This window comes from Labeo rohita, unplaced genomic scaffold (assembly GCF_022985175.1).
Source record: "Labeo rohita strain BAU-BD-2019 unplaced genomic scaffold, IGBB_LRoh.1.0 scaffold_637, whole genome shotgun sequence".
Classification (NCBI taxonomy): domain Eukaryota; kingdom Metazoa; phylum Chordata; class Actinopteri; order Cypriniformes; family Cyprinidae; genus Labeo; species Labeo rohita.
This window is the reverse complement of record NW_026129565.1, coordinates 16,244-34,150: the sequence shown is the minus strand read 5'-3', so window position 1 is coordinate 34,150 and position 17,907 is coordinate 16,244. Positions and strand designations below refer to the sequence as shown.

At 41.4% G+C, this 17,907-nt stretch overlaps 1 long non-coding RNA gene across 1 annotated transcript in view; it reads left to right on the top strand.

The window, feature by feature from the left end:
- The first annotated feature begins 2,674 nt into the window (after window positions 1–2,674).
- LOC127161397 (uncharacterized) overlaps window positions 2,675–17,907 on the top strand; it is a 17,809-nt gene continuing 2,576 nt past the window's right edge. Inside the window, exon 1 of the long non-coding RNA XR_007827024.1 lies at window positions 2,675–3,610. This is a non-coding gene — a long non-coding RNA (uncharacterized LOC127161397). The remainder of the gene's footprint in view (window positions 3,611–17,907) is intronic.

Below are 17,907 nucleotides of genomic sequence, written 5' to 3'. Positions count from 1 at the left end.
ACAGAGAGTGTATAAGGTACAGTCAGGTCCATATATATTTGGACACTGACACAATTTTTATTATTTTAGCTGTTGACCAAAACATATTCAAGTTACAGTTATACAATGAATATAGGATTAAAGTGCACACTCTGAGCTTTAATTTTTAGGGCAGTTTCATCAAATTGGTAGAAAAGTTAAGGAATTACAGCTCTTTAATATGTACCTCCCCCCTTTTTCAAGGGACCATAAGTAATTGGACAGTTGACTCAAAAGCTGTTTCATGGACAGTTGTGGGCTATTCCTTCATTTTTTCTACATCAATTAACCAGGTAAAAGGTTAGGAGCTTATTCTAAGTGTGCCATTTGCATTTGGAAGCTGTTGCTCTGAACCCATCATGCAGTCAAAGGAGCTCTGCATGCAAGTAAAACAGACAATTGTTAGGCTTCAAAAACAAAAGAAATGCATCAGAGAGATAGCAGGAACATTAGGAGTGGCCAAATCAACAGTTTGGTGAATTCTGAGAAGAAAAAGAACACACTGGTGAGCTCAGCAACATAAAAAGGCCTGGATGTTCACAAAGGACGACTGTATAGTGGATGATTGGATGATCCTCTCCATGGTAATAAAGAAGTTTTACAATATCCAGCCAAGTGAAGAATACTCTCCAGGAGGTAGGTGTGTCACTGTCAAAGTCTACAATTAAGAGAAGACTTCACAAGAGCAAAATAGAGAGGGTTTACCACAAGGTGCAAACAAGGCCAGATTAGACTTTGTCAAAAAACATTTAAAAAACCCAGACCACTTCTGGAAAAGCATTTTTTTGGACTGCTGAAATTAAAATCAACGTGTACCAGAATGATGGGAAGAAAAAAGTATGGAGAAGGCTTGGAACAGCTCATGATCCAAAGCCTACATCATCATCTGTGAAACATGGTGGAGCAGTGTAATGGCATGAGCATGCATGGCTTCCAGTGGCACTGGGTTACCGGTGTTTAGTGATGATGTGACAGAAGACAGAAGCAGTCGGAAGAATTCTGAAGTGTATAGGGATATACTGTCTGCCCAGATTCAGTTAAATGGAGCAAAGTTGTTTGGGCGGCTCTTCATAGTACAAATGGACGATGACCTAAAACATACAGCAAAAGCAACCCAGGAGTTTTTAAAGGTAAAAAAGTGGAATATTCTGCAATGGCCAAGTCAATCTTCTGATTTCAAATTGATTGAGCATGCATTTCACTTGCTGAAGACAAAACTAAAGGCAGAAAGACCCACAAACCAACAACAACTGAAGTCAGCTGCAGTAAAGGCCTGGCAAAGTGGGGCTGCTGGATATGCGAAACCGACGACCACGACATGAGAGACTGTTCTAAGTGCTGCGTGTGCAAGAAGGATGGACATTGGGCTAAACACTGTCCAGAGGCGAAGAAGGAGGACAAGTCGGACTGAAGCGAGGAGGATGGGGAGCAGCCGAGGGAAAGAGGAGAGGGTGAGCGGCCAAAAGTAAAGGGAAGTGAACATAAATTAATCACACGCGCATACACATACACTGATATTCTGACTGCTCTCTGCAATGAAGAAAAAGCTTGCTTTTGTGTCTATGTCTGAATTGAATGATGAAAATGTTGAAAACCAGTTTGCTATGTATGAGTTGGCTCATTGCTGATTCCTCGGGTGTCAGAGTAGAGGAGGAGGGGAGTGAGCAATGGAGCTGTTTGCACGAAGAGCCTCAGTGGGTATACGAGATCTGATGTGTAAACTGAGGCCTTTGTTAACATGAAAATTCAATTGGCACAGGCGCCCGCGTTGGGCCTTCCGAATGGTGATCGGCCGTTTGTGCAGATGGCAGACTTCTGTGTTATTGCAATATCATGGGGACAGACTGCGACCTGTGGCTTATTTTTCTAGCAAGTTGGATCCGGCTGCTGTGGGGCTGCCACTTTGTCTGAGGGCGGTGGCAGCTGCGGAGCAGGCTGTGATAGCCTCGAGAGAGTTTGTGGGTTATTCTGACCTAACTTTGATGGCGCCACACGCGGACACCATGATCTTGCAAGAACAGAAAACATCGCATTTGTCAACAGCTAGATCGTTGCGATACCACACAATCCTGCTCGATATGCCCAATATCACGATTAAACGGTGTACGACCCTGAATGCTGCGACTCTCCTCCCCACAGAGGGAGACGGGGAGGAGCATCATTGCTGTTTGACGACATTGGAACAAATTTGTACGCCGCGTCCTGACCTTTCTGATATGCCACTCAAAAATTGCGACAATGTCCTCTTTGTGGATGGGTCTGCGTCGAAAGATCCACAAACAGGCCAGAACAAAGTAGGTTACGCAATAACAACCGAGTTGTGGCTTCCGGAAAGCTACCGTCAAATTACTCAGCTCAGGCGGCTTGCAAATTGCAAATTGATGAAAGATCAATGTGTGACGATTTACACCGATTCGCGTTATGCTTTCGGCGTGACCCATGATTTCGGGGCACTGTGGAAACACAAAATTTTTGAAATCAGACAGGCGACCGATTTTGAATGCCCACTTGGTGGCAGAACTGCTCGAAGCTATCTTGCTGCCAGAGAAGATAGCCATTTGCAAATGTGCAGCACAAACTAACCAAAAAGACTCTGTTTCTTTAGGTAATGCGAGGGCGGATGCAGCAGCTAAGACGGCTCTGACACCAATGAAAACAGTTTTTCATCTTTACAGGGCATGCAGACCTTTGCTACAGGGCCAGAAAAAGAACAGTGGAGGAAGTGTGGCTGTAAAGTAACAGATGGCGTGTGGATGAGTGAGGATGGCAGACCTTGTTTACCCAAACATTTCTTTTCACATTATTGTCGTTTGACACACGGGTTAGACCATGTGTCAAAAGGGGGAATGATGATGCAAATGAAAGAGTTGTGGTTTACAAAAGGGTTTACAATTTTTGCGGAAAACTTTTGCAAAAGATGCGTTATTTGCAATACCTATAATGTTGCGCGAGGCGCAAAAATGCCTCTGGTGTCCCAACCGCCACCGGCGGGACCCTTTGAATATTTGCAAATGGACTTTGTCGAGCTAAATCCATGTGAAGGCAAAAGGTACTGTTTGGTGATGGTGGACATGTGGTCCAAATGGACTGAGGTCTTCCCATCATCAAAACAGGATGCAACAGCGGTAGCAAAAGCGCTACTGACTGAAATAGTCCCGAGATGGGGAATTCCATGGAAAATTAGCTCTGACAACGGAAGACATTTTGTGAATGAGGCAATAACACAAGTAGGCGAATTTCTGGGTATTGACATAAGAACACACTGCGCCTACGCACCACGCAGCGGGGGTGGCGTGGAACGCCACAACCAAACCCTGAAGAACAAATTGGCAAAATGTTGTGAGGAAACTGGACTCACATGGGTGAAAGCACTGCCGATTGTTCTCATGTATATGAGAATGAGAAAGCGAGTGAGATCAAATTTGAGCCCGTACGAAATTTTGTTCGGTAGACCACCACATGTGGGGTTAGAAGGGGGAAAACAACCCTGCCATCCACAGAGCTGTGTGAGCACGACATGCTGAGTTACTGCAAAGAAATGTCTTCTCTGTTGTCCAATATTTGTGTGCAGGTGAAAGCAGCACAACAAAAGGTTGCAGAGAAACCCTTGCATGCTTTTAAACCAGCTGGCTGGGACCGTTCCAGGTGCTTCTGACCACGCTTACGGCTGTAAAGGTGGCAGAAAAGGCAACGTGGGTGCACGCCAGTCACTGCAGGAGAGTTCCATCAGCAACCCAGGAAGGGGAGCGGGAGCGAGCACAAGATAACAGCCAGCAGTAGCCAGGAGAGAGCGTAAACACCAGACACGTCAGTTTGGGAGTAAGCACAGAGAAAAGGCGATCATCGACGAGAAACAGACGGCGTTCACATGTCCATTCAGCAGGCTAAGTGATTCCACACCTGCCGCAGTTTGGGTGTGTGGAGACAGAGCGTATCATGATCTGCCTGAGAAAGGATGGTCTGGGTGTTGTTATCCAGCACTGATGAATGTGGGAACATTTGTGTATTTACCAACTGACAAACATGAGGTTGTGAGTAGAAAGAGAAGGAATGTTGGCATTATGCCAGAGGCTTTACCAGAGAGATATAATGGGTATAAATTGTCAGATCCATGGACAGCACCTGGGGCAACAATAGGGTGGTCACTTTTCCTTGGGGTAGGAACAGCAGTAAGCATAAACAAGATTAATGGGCTGGCATGGTCTGTACTGGCCATTGCAAATAGCACAGAGAATGCACTAACTTTAGTCAATGGGGAAATGAAAGAGCTGAGGGATGCAGTCATTCAAAACAGATTAGTTTTGGATATGTTGACGTCAAAATCTGGGGGAGTATGCAAAATGTTGGGTACATCATGTTGTTTTCATATTCCAGATTACAGTGACAACGTCACCAACATAGTAGCACACATGAGAAGGGCCGTAAAAGAGCCTGAAAAAGCTAACAAAATGCAAATGGAATGGTGAACAAACCTCTGGGGAGGTTGGGGTTATTGGATTTGTACTACTGTATTACCAATGATTGGTGCAGGCCTTTTGCTGCTACTGTGTTTACCGTGCATTTTGCAGTTAATTTCCAGCTCAGTACAGAGACTGGTGACCTCTAGCGTCTCGCCGAAGATGGTGAAGCTACATGTGGGCAATGAAAATTTGGTGATAGGGTTTGACTTAGAGAAAACAATTGATGATGATGATAGCAGCAGTGGAACTTACAGTGAAATGAATTAAGGGAAACAAAAGAACAAGACTAATGACAAAACTTCACTAGGGGAAGGGTTTGCCTGTCTTTATGTCTATGACTATACTGTATGGCTTGCTAACAAAAGGGGGATCCCAAATAAAAAGCCTTAGCATATTCAACCTTCTTTCAAAAACTTAAGAGAATGATCATTTATGCGAAAGTCGGAAATGAAGAGTATAAATGTGATGTAATAACTTGAGTTTTCTACATTTTGATATTATGAGTTACAAAAGTAATAACAAGTAGTCAAGATATATAACCATAAAAGTGTGTAATCAGTAGTGATAATAGTTTGAGTTGTATAAGTAACATTTCTATTTGGTGTCTGTGAGGTGACTGAGGGTCTGACACATGTCAGGAATGCAATAACAGTGTTTATTCGTTTAGCCCGGCTTCCAGAAAACAAATGTGAAGATGTGAGCTTGATTTTATGTTATGATTTGATATTAGTAGACAATTGAGAATGTGTAGCATGGTAATGAATTTTTGATGAGTAGTAATCAATGAATGATAAAAAGGGGGAAATTGTTGGGGAAAATTCATTTATGAGTGATTTTTGCATGCTTACGTGACAAACTTGTGTGTAAGGTATGGAGAATGCTGAGAAGGGATGATCTATAGAGTTGTTTTGCAGGTTTTCTTTCCTTATATGACAGCACCGTCTGTTTTTAGTTTGTAACCTTGAGTGTGCAAAAAGATATAAAGTGGAGGCGATAACTCCCTCCTTTGTCACACTCAGCAGGGTGCTGTATCTGTTTGGCTGTGAACCTTTCTTGCAAGAAATAAACCTTAAAACGCAATTGCGCAGTTTGTCTTTATTGATCGAGAGCCTCAAGCAAAGATTTTTGCCACAACAAATAATAATGGAATAACAGAGACTGGGGCAGCAGCTCCTTACCATAGAAGTATAGCAGTGAAGGGGTGCTCTTCTGTATAAGCAGCATGCCTCTTTAATGCAGTCCCTAAAAAACATTAAAGATGCAGAAAACCCACTAGAATTGGCAGCCTAGTTTGCAGCAAACACTGCAGCCAGAGAAGCGAGCAAATGAACTGGTTCAGAGATTGCAGATTCTACCTGGCCTATAAACTTAAGCATCCATTTAAAAATGCTATAACAGCATATAATGATTCAAATCAACTCATCAGTTTACAGGTTAACTGGTTCTTGCAAAAAGTCTCTTAACAATACACTAGATATCTTTAAGCAACAAGCATGCTGCAATAGTCAGAGAAACCTAAAGAAATCCAATAACCATATGAGCCATAAGCAGCAAGCATATTTTAAGAACAATCAGATGGCCTTAAACCACAGCTTAAACATTGGCTTCATGTTGTTGCAAATTGAGTTGGGTACCAGCACTTGCAGTAACAACCAACAGCTTTCAGCAACAAGCTGTAATGCCACACCAGCAGAGGGAGCCCTTACCTATGGACTGACTGTTACCACTCCCTCTGATGCTTCTATGGTTACTTCCTGTTTGTCAGCCATATAAGGAGCGCCACGCCAAACAGGAGGTGGTGAAGTATTGTTTTGCCTGTGTGGACTCTACCAAGCATTTTCCCTGTTTCATTGCCTTGTTTTTGTTATTTCCACGGTTATTTTGTTGTTTCATAGTTATATTTTGGGCTTGTTTCCATTGCCATAGTTTTTGTCTCGTTTCATTGCATTGTTCATTTGTTCCTTTGGACTGCTCACTGGTATTTTGACGTTCTGCCTGTTTATTGGATTACGCTCTCACCTCGCCCTGATTATCACAGTTTGTTGGAGATCGACCTTGCCTGTCTGACCACGTTCTGTTCAATAAAGCTCGCAATTGGATCTGTTCACACTTCTGATGAGTCCCGTTACACAAGCACATCTAGCAATGTGATACTGAACACTAGATAAGCCTTAACAAGTAAACAAAATCCTATTACCCTAATAGTCTTTATAGAAGAAGAGCAGCAGCAAATGGGGTGCTGAGAAGAGCAGCGTGCCCCTTTAATGCAGTACAGCATATGATCAATACCCAAAGTTTAGGCAACAGGCATGTTGCTGTTATCCAGATAATCGTTGGCATTAACCCTTTAACTGTCACCGTCCCACAGGTGGGACATTTGGCATTACATATTTCAAACAACAATATCTTAGTCTAAACCAACACTAATCTTGACAAACTATATATCGTTGGAAAGCTCTCGGATTGAAGATTTCATATTTACCATTTTGCAGAATATTTTATGTACTGACAGAAATGGACTAATTTGCGACTAGGGTTTGCAGCAAAAAATCATAAGTATGCCAGGAGTTGTGGCCTTTACTATAAATACACCCACTCACAGTCATGAAAAGTCTGTTTTTAGGCTAAAGATTAATAATACAGCAATTCATTCTAGTATCTGTACAAATATATTGAAAATATAATTGAATGTGGACATTTATTTATGGTTGAGATAGCGTGTTTTCATTTGATATGATCATTTATGAAATCCACTTTCTTTAGGAGGTTATTTGTAACAACACACTAGATGCTGAGTTTGGTAAAGTATTCTGATCAGAAAGAATCTACCTTCATAACTCTGTCCAACAATGATCAGGCAAGTCATTCAAAAAAGTTTCAATAACCAGCCAGAGCAGCTAGACCCATATCTAACGCTTCTGAGATCTCAGCAACTCAGCAGGCCAATGGCCTCTTTGAAAATGGATATTTACACAACCATTATCCAATCAAAGGCTAATTGCCTGCTGTTGCTACCACGTGTTTACCTGCAGTTTGAAAACGGTTGCTGAAAGTCTGTAAACATGCATTCAAACTTGCTTACAAGCACTAGCAGTAGCCATTTTTCTTGCACTGTCACTTGATTTGTGACATGGATCAACAAAGGACAAAAAGAAAAATGTATACACTTTTAGAAGTTGTAGATGAGCGTTGTAAAACTAGTGATGAAGAGCAGGGTGGAGATTCTACTGATGAGGAGCCAGAACTGCTTTTTCCAGAAGTGGATGCATCAGATTGGTAAGTTTATACTCATTATACTCCTTTGAGAGCAGTCTGAAACTGTGTTATGTAATTATGTTATCTATCTATCTATCTATCTATCTATCTATCATCTTTCTGTCTATCTATATGATTGGGTATGATTGTGGTATGTAATTATGTATCTCATGAAACACTTTTCTATATTAGTATACATTTGTTTTTGTGTGTGTGTGTGTGTGTGTGTGTGTGCATATATATTTACATTTTATATATTATTGCTATAGGCAATCTGATGACACTTTTGATGAGGACTGGCAACCTGATGAACTATGCAACCATCAACCTCTGAGGCATCATCATCAGCTGCCAGTAAAGACAGAGGAAGAGGGAGAGAAAGAGGAAGAAGCAGTGACAGATGGAGAGGAAGGAGGAGAAGCAGTGAAGGACTGAGAGGAAGAGGGAAAAACAGTGATGGAGTGAGAGGAAGAGGGAGAGAAAGAGGAAGAAGCAGTGACAGAGGGAGAGGAAGGAGGAGAAGCAGTGAAGGACTGAGAGGAAGAGGGAAAAACAGTGATGGAGTGAGAGGAAGAGGGCGAGGGAGAGAAAGAGGAAGAAGCAGTGACAGAGGGAGAGGAAGGAAGAGAAGTAGTGAAGGACTGGGAGGAAGAGGGCAAAGCAAAAACAGTGGGAGAGGAAGAGAAATAAGCAATGGGAGAGGAAGAAGTACAGGGCAAGGCAGAGGAAGACAGGAAGGAAGATCTTCATCTGGCTCTGCTGGTCGATGGCACACACCAGAAGAGGCTGATATTCCACCACTAGAGACAAAATTCAGGCCTGCTCGGACACCTGGACCTCAAATTATTCAAACAGATTCATATAGTCCTTTGGAGTTGTTCCAGCTGTTTTTTCAACATCCGTTTGTGAGACCATCATGCAAAATTCCAACACATATGCTGCTGGGCACGTGGAGACAGCAAAAAGGTTGCGGCAGGACATGTCTTTGAAGGACTTTTTCTTCTTTTTGTCAATTACCCTCTATATGGGTGTGGTGAAGTTGCCAGCAGTGATAGACTACTGGAAAGGGACAAGACTGTATGGCATTAGATTTCCATCTTCCGTCATGTCCTGTAGGAAATTTCTTGCCATCTCCTCAGTACTTCATCTTAGTGATCCCAAGGTGGATGCTGAGAATGAAAAAAGAAAGGAACCCCTGCCTTTGACCGTTTGTGCAAATTTAAACCAAATTCGTGAAGGATGCAAAAGCTTCTACCAACCACACCAGAACATTGTCATTGGTGAAAGGATGGTGGCATCAAAGGCAACTGGAACTGTGGCAGACAGTGGGACCTTGGAGGACCTGGGCCGTGGAGCAATGGCAGAGTAGGAAGCCATGGTGGGGCAGGCAGAGCAGGCAGGACAGGAAGCCATGGCGAGGCAGGCAGAGCAGGCAGAACAGACAGGAGCAGAGATATCCACAGTGGAACCAGTGACATCCATAGCAGAGCGGTGTGTTCACGGATGATTTCCTTGGTCGTAGCATGACAGGCAGAGAGTTCATGGGAGGACGCCGCCCCCATAGGAGGATCTACAGCAGGTGCTGACACCTCTGGAGGCATGGGCGCAGATTCTTGGGCAGACATGGCAGTGAGTTCATAAATAGACGCCACCTCCTTTGGAGGATCTACAGTGTGCGCTGACACCTCTGGAGGTATAGGCGCGAACTCATGGACAGTCGAGGCCTCTGGAACTGACTCGTGGACAGACGAGGCCTCTGGAGCAGACTCGTGGACAGACGAGGCCTCTAGAGCAGAGTCGTGGACAGACGAGGCCTCTGGAGTAGACTCGTGGACAGACAAGGCCTCTAGAGCACAGTGTGCAGCCCACACACTGAAAATGGCAACGGCCATTTTGTGAAGACTTGTGAAGAACAGCGGTGATTTGACCTGGCTAGTGCAGTCCAGCTGTGACTTGATTTGGCTTGTGAAGGTCAGCTGTGACTTGGCTTAGGAAGATCAGCTGTGGCTTGACTTGGCTCATGAAGGTCAGCTGTGGCTTGGCTTGGCTCATGGAAATCAGCTGTAGTTGGGCTTAACATAGACAACCCAGCTGTAACTTGACTTGATTCAGGAACAACAGCTGTAACGTGACTTGACTCAGGAACAACATGGCTTGACTCAGGAACAACATGGCTTGACTCAGGAACAACATGGCTTGACTCAGGAACAACATGGCTTGACTCAGGAACAACATGGCTTGACACAGGAACAACATGGCTTTACTCAGGAACAACATGGCTTGACTTGTGGGGCACAGCTGTGACTTGACTTGACTCGTGGGGCACAGCTGTGACTTGGCTTGACTTGTGGAGAACAGCTGTGACTTGACTTGACTCGTGGGGCACAGCTGTGACTTGGCTTGACTTGTGGAGAACAGCTGTGACTTGGCTTGACTCGTGGGGAACAGCTGTGACTTGGCTTGACTCGTGAGGAACAGCTGTGTATTGGCTTGACTCGTGGGGAACAGCTGTATCTTGGCTTGATTCATGGAGAACAACAGCTGTATCTTGACTTGACACAGAAACTGGACTTGACTCAGGAAACACAGCTGCAACTTGATTTGACTTGGAAACTTGACTTAACTCAGGGCACGCAGCTGCAACTTGACTTGACTTGGAAGCTTGACTTGATACTGGATGATCAGGCATCACTTGATTTGTTTTGTGTGTGGCAGACATGATGAGATGAGGTTTGGACTGATGAGGCTCAGGCATAGCAGCCACCTTGGCCAGGGACTCAGATGGGGTGGCCATCTTGTGAACAGGCTACGGCGAAGTATTCTGTAACGGAGACTCCAGGGAAGCGTGATAGATCCAAGTGCGAGCTTTATTACACAGATCGTAGTCAAGACAGGCAGGGTCAATCACCAAACAAACAGTAATACGTAGGCAAAACTATAGCATAATCCAGAAAACAGGCAGAACGTCAAAATACCAGTGAGCAGTCCAAAAAGTAACAAATAAACAAGGCAATTGAACAAAGCAAAGATTATGGCATGGACAAGGCAAAACAATGACATGAAACAAAACCGTGGCAAAAACGAGGCAATGAAACAGGAGAAAACCGTTTAGTAGAGTCCGCACAGCAAAACAATACTTTGCGAAGCCTGTTTGGTTTAGGCCTCCTTAAATGGCCACCAAACAGGAAGTTACCAGTGAAGCAGCAGACGGAGCAGCAACAGGCAGTCAATGGGTGAGGGCTCCCTCTGCTGGTGTGGCGTTACACTGGGTTTGTGGGACCATCAGGAGCAACAGGGTGGGCTTTCCTCAAACCACCCTAAATAGGCTGCCCAAAAATGCACCTCGAGGAAGCATAAGGTGGAAAAGGGACAATCAGCTTCTCTTCATCGAGTGGAAGGACACAAGAGAAGTACTGATGTGCTCCTCATTCCATTCCGCAAATGGAGGTCAGACTGTCCAGAGGAGGGTGAAGACAGGTGATGGACAATGGACCACAATGACCATTCCCATTCCTACAGTAGTGTCAGACTACAACAAGTGAGTAGAATTTTTTTTTCAGTGGGTCATCCCAAAAAAAAATAATTTTGCAGTTGTAATATTGTATATATTGACTTATGTTTTCTTTCTACACAGGAGTATGGGAGGAGTGGATATGTCGGATGCCCTCATTGGGTTCTATTCAGCAGCCAGGAAAACTAGAAAGTGGTACTGCACCATTTTCTTTCACTTTGTGGACACAGTTGTCAACGCATACATAATCCACCAGCAGATGGCTGCAACGCAAAACAAGAGGGCAAAGACACAAAGGGAATTCCGGGAAGCTCTAATACAGGAGCTCATTGATTGGATGCCTCCTCCTGCTCCTCCTGCTTCCCACAATTCAGCAGGACACACACCCAAACACATCACACCTTCTAGTAAATACAGACAAAGATGCAAAATGTGCCACCAGATAACCCTTGTGATCTGCTGTGGGTGTGATCTGCCTCTTTGCTTCCTCCCTAAGAGAGACTGTTTCAGTGGCTGGCATTGTGGTGACAGTGCTAAGTTCTGCTTAGCACGTATTAGTTGTAAATAATTTAAAATAGCTGCTTAACAAGTTTAGCATTTAAAAAGATATATAACCACTGCATATACTAAATTGTTTATTTGTTTTGTTTTATTCCTATATCAAAGACAATTTATACCAATTTATACATATTATACCATGTTTATGATTTTTTTTTTAAATCTATTCTGTGTACAATGTTTTGAATTTAAAAAAAAAAAATCACTTTGTGTGTTGTGGTGTTGGGAGATCAAGTGGTGAAGTGTAACCAACGAAGCATAGAAATCACCAATACAGAAAAGTGATCGAGTGTTCTTTGTTAGTTGAGCAGCAAAACCTCTCACAGAATCTACAAGGTTTGTGATATCAATTCCAAATTTAGTACACAATTAGTTCATACTTATGCCTTTAATTTCCTAGTAGCTTTGGAGTAAAACCTCCTTTGGATTATACATTTTTTTTTATAAAATATATATTTTTTTTAATATAGTAATTTTTCATTATAATAAACTTAAAATGTTATAACTTTTTTAAATTAAATTTATTCAACACATACTATAAACTTCAAAGTGTTTTCTACAAAACAAGACCAGAATTAAGCTTATATTCCAAAGCATTCCAGAATTACACTCATTTGAAGTTATAATAATATAATAATAATTTTCAAGTCTCAACTCAAAAAAAAAGGGTGGGGGGTGGGGGTTGACAAAGAGCTAAACAAACTTTCACAGGAACCTCTTTTTTTCATATCAACTTCAAATTTGGAACATAACTCATTTAGACATAAGGCTTCAATTTGATATACAATTTAGGGTAAAAGCTGTTATGTAAAATATGTATTTTACATAAAATAAAATAAAAAGTGTACAGTGCGTTTTATTTTTAGTAAATGTAAACTCCTATTACTTCTTAATAATTTATTTGAAAAAATTCCACTTCTGCCATACTCTGCTGAATGAATTCTTTAAAAAGAGACCACCCTTAGATCTTTATTCCAAAGTGTTCATGAATTACAACAATTTAAGTTTGGATAGTACACTTTCATGCCTATTTTAAATAAATGGAGGGTGACAGTTAAAGGGTTAATAACAACCTTTAGTAGCAAAATGTGCATACTGCACGTTAAGTATCAAGCACGTTACCGATATACTAGATAGCTTTAAGCAACATCATATCACTGACAACAGTGTGCTGGAAATAATAGTTTAATGAAACAGCATTCCCAATACTAGATGAGCCTGAAAGGAGAAGTCCACTTCCAAAACAAAGACATATAATGTACTCACCCCATTGTCATCCAAGATGTTCATGTCTTTCTGTCATGATCGGGGCTGTGGGTCTTCCCTCAGCCTCTCGAGGTCGCTGTTCCCCTTGCACTGCACTCCCCTGATTGTTCACGTCTGTCTTGTCATTTGCACTGATTACGCTCACACCTGTTCACTATTATCTGGTCTATAAGAACTCTCATTTCCCACTACTCATGCTGGCTGCATTCTGTCACGTTCGGGTCAGAGAAATGAGGTCAGGGTCCAAAATGCAGGAAAGGAAAATTTTAATTCAACAAAACACAAAATAAACATAAACCAAAAGGCCAACACGGCACAACACGACTAGAATCAAAACAGGATCAAAACAGAGGAACACACACGAAGACAATGCAGCCAGAATGAGTAGTGGGAAATGAGAGTTCTTATAGACCAGATAATAGTGAACAGGTGTGAGCGTAATCAGTGCAAATGACAAGACAGACGTGAACAATCAGGGGAGTGCAGTGCAAGGGGAACAGCGACCTCGAGAGGCTGAGGGAAGACCCACAGCCCCGATCATGACACTTTCTTTCTTCAGTCATAAAGAAATTGTTTTTTGAGTTAATTTCAACATTTTTCTTCATATAATGGACTGATATGGTGCCCTGAGTTTGAACTTCCAAAATGCAGTTTAAATGTGCCTTCATGTTATAAAAATAACTGACTGTTATGCTAGGTAAGACCCTTCTTCCTCGGCTAGAATCGTTTACAACCGCATTTGGGATCGTTTGAAGCCACATTTAAGCTGCATTTTGGATGTTCAAACTCGAGGCACCATATCAGTCCATTATATGGAGAAAATTTCTGAATTTTTTTTTAAGACTGAAGAAAGAAAGACATGAACATCTTGGATGACCAGGGGGGTGAGTACATTATATGTGAATCTTTGTTTTGGAAATGGACTTCTCCTTTAAGCAGCAAGCCTGTTTCATATCAGACAGCCTTGAGCAACAGATTTAAAATCAAGCCTCGCTGTGGTAAGTTTAATTAGGTAATGTTACCAGCATTTCAAAATACAACCAATAAGCCTAAAGCCACAACATGCCTAGCAAACAAACAAGAAGGAGATTTGTTGGGTGGAGGGAGCATGTGGTTGTGTTCCCTTTGGCTTCCAAAAAATCTCAGAGTCCTGATTGAGAAACCTTGTGTTTTTAGCTCAGCCTGTAAGTACTTGTGTGACTGTCTATTTTTGAAGGTTTCACTTCAATCACTGTAGATGTTTAATGTTGTTTGTTTATTTTGTAGAAAGGACTCCTTAATATCTTAAAATATCACTAAGCTGCTTGTTTCACTGCCCTTAAAGAAGGGTATGTGTTCATAATAACAGCTAGATATTTAAGCACAAAAGAACTTGGTATGCTGGCTGGAAAAGGAGGAAAAGCCAGGAGTGGGACTGAAGCCTCAAAACAACTTTATTTCAACATACTCATCAATTGTTTAAGTTTTTGGAGTTTTTGTGGGTTAATAAGAGAATTTAAGTTAAATTTGAGCACTAGAATAAACAAGGATCACACAGAATTAGCTCGGTGGTTGTTTCTTTAATTTAGTAGATCAACGAAATTACTCTGGTAACACGGGAAATGTTACATTACGTGGATGCTTTAACCCTTATTTATATCTTGCTTCTTTAGCAGGGTAAGCAGATCTCATGTAAACTGTTGTTGATTCAGTCACATTAACACAACTTCAGCGCTGAATTGTGGGCATTGTGGGTGAAGAGTCTATGTCAATGATACATCGTTGCGAGAAGCAGTGCTTGCGCAGGTCACTTCCAAGTCAATCAGCTTATATCAATCAATGCAGCCAAACTGCACACAAACTTGAATCTGATGAAAAAACTCTGTGGGAAACAAACCCCTGATGCAAGATCCTGATTGAACGCTTATTACAGAGACGGAATTTGCCATCTAATTTACTCTCAAACAAGTGAAAAGCTGCTGAATACATCTTATATAGGAATGCTGTGATAGGAGTAATATCCCTATACCCAGCACACATACGTCTGCGAGATGTCTGTTAAAGATCAATTGATCTTTTGTGTACAAACATCTGACAGATGCCTGTAAGATGTCAGTTTTACATACATACTAAATCATAAACATCTTACAGACATCTAATGGACATCTATTTGACATCTGATAGGAAACTTTCTATAGACGCATTGCAGATGAGCAAACAACCAAAAAAGTACATTTTGCAGACGTAAATTCAAATGTTAAATAGACGTCTCTGAGATGTATGTGTGAGCTTGACTCACGTGACCTGCCAGAACTAATGTTATATGCTTAAGATTCTGGACTGCTGAGCAGTCAGTGTACCGGTGCGAGTATTAATTATCATTTATTTTTGTTGTAATAATGTGTTAATGTTGATTTTTCTCTCAGACTCTCTTCAGGGGAATCAGAGGTGTATTGTTGTTATTCACTGTGCTTGAGTTTATCATCTCCATCTGTGTGTCAGCATTTGCCTGTAATTGTTCTGTGTCTTCATGTCATTCCAGACAGACTGGATGATGGTCAGATCAGATCTCTGTGTGAAGCACTGGCTGTTGTCAGACTCCTTGTGCAAAAAAAAAATCCCACTGGAGTATTACAATTAATGGCAAAATGAATGTTTAGAAATGTAAACTGATACTTCCTACTGACACACTACAGCAAAAGATAGAAATAACTGACTTATTTTTATTTTTTGTTGGTGAAAATACTAGTGGCCTAAGACTTGTGCACAGTACTCTATATATATATATATATATATATATATATATATATATATATATATATATATATATATATATATATATATATATATATATATATATGTGTGTGTATATGTGTGTACTTGTTTTTGCTACATTGTGTGTGATGCGATCTGGGGAAACCGTCGGATGTCAAACTGGGACGTTTTCATTAAATTGTTATTCTATAATATCTTGTCTATCATCTCCGAAAATATCTCGGCGAAATTCACTTGTTAAGTGCAGAAAAAAAGGCATTCTGCAGTAAGAAAATGCAGAAATGACTGTCTTTCTCTTATGCTAAGAATGCGCTGCTGAGATGCTTTCCCTGGAAAAAAAAAAAAAAAAAAGTTTACCTCTCAAAATAAACCACATAACATATTTAGTAAAGGCATATCAATTCACATCCTCTGCCAGTCCTGTGTAAACTACGGCATGCAAAGTTTTTTATTTATTTATTTTTTGATATAGTGAAATGGCAGAGCGCAACAAAGTACTGCAGGAGTCAAAGTGCATCATGTTTGTTTTCTAAAAGCACAATGTTTTATTGATGTTGTGAGTCCACTTAAAAGTAGACCCTTTACAGTTCCGAATGATGTATTACTCTTACATTTTTGAGCAAAAATTACGGCATATTTTAAACGGTTTTAGCCTCCACTCTCCGCCCAAACTATTGGAAATGCTGGCCTCAGCGTTTTGGGCCAGGGCCGGACTAGGGTCTATATTTGAGGCCCGTGCAGGACTCGAGCTCTATAACATCGCACTGTTTCGTCCCATATTCGGAATTGTACTTGAGGACGGTAAAATGTTGTTTAAAATATTAATAGCTTCAGACAACTAGATAACCAGCATTAAAGAATTTGTGAGAGGCGCCAAATTAAACAGAAGTGTTGACGCAGCTTCCGTTTAAAAAAAATTAGCTCTTATCATCTACTGAAATCTTTACTTACTTCACTTATGCATATAAATGAATTCCACTACGGTTGATCTTTTTGTTTCACTAGTGTTTGTAAGAGGCTTTTCAGTAATGCATATGCATACATTTCACTAAGGTTTCTCAATGTTTTTCGTTTCACTAGTGTTTTTCAATAATTACAGCGTATACGGCCCCTCATACTTTATAATGTTGCAGAGATCTAATAATTCCAGTTACATGAAAAACACACAAACACACACACACACACACACACACACACAAAATTTATTAAAGTACACGTAAGAACGTACTCAGCAAACAGAGAGCATTTCCCTAGCGTTCCCATATGGTTCCCTTTTGGGGTTTTTTTTGGGAACCAAATGAGAAAGTTCTACGAACGTTCCCTGTAACTAAAATTGCATTAAACCTGGTTGTTTTAACCAAGATTATGCTGCAAGTTTTTCTTCTCAGCTACATTTGCATTCCCAGTTCCTGCAATTTTGCAAATTCCCAGTTTATTCCCAATAATTCCGGTTAATTCCCGTATATTCCCATTAATTCCCATATATTCCCGTTAATTCCCATGGAAAGTTTCCCGTCTTGAAAATTCCCGGAATTTTGCAACCCTAGGCACAACTAACCTTGGCGACCATTTCTGAAAGCTTTCCAGTCAAATGCGCAATTTTAGACATCTGGTCACCTACTTTACTACTGTCATGTTCCTGAAAAAGAGGCCTTTTTTTTTTCAAAGCTGCCAAAATGTTCACTCAGTACCTGAGCTTTGTGGTCTGATACTAAAGCGTCTCCTTAGAAAGTCGACAGATTTTTTCCATTGTATCAATAATAGGGTCAGTTTTATCCTGGAATCCGTTGAGTTACAACGACAATGCAAAGGCGCCTTCTAGTGGCCATTGTCGGACGCGAAGGGAATGATTGCGCACGTAAAATGCGCATGACAAAACAGTTGCGCTTCATCGGAAGACGGTGCCAGAAGTGGCGACGCAGAGTTGGTGGTGATTACGAACGATTTGCGTCCATTAGGAAAAAACACATACACCTACGCTATAGTACGTAGACCCACCAAACTGCAAATGCTATGCTGTCTAATGTATGTCTGTGCTGCAGTAAACTGTTAAAACTGATTCCTGTCCTACGTTCTGACCGATGT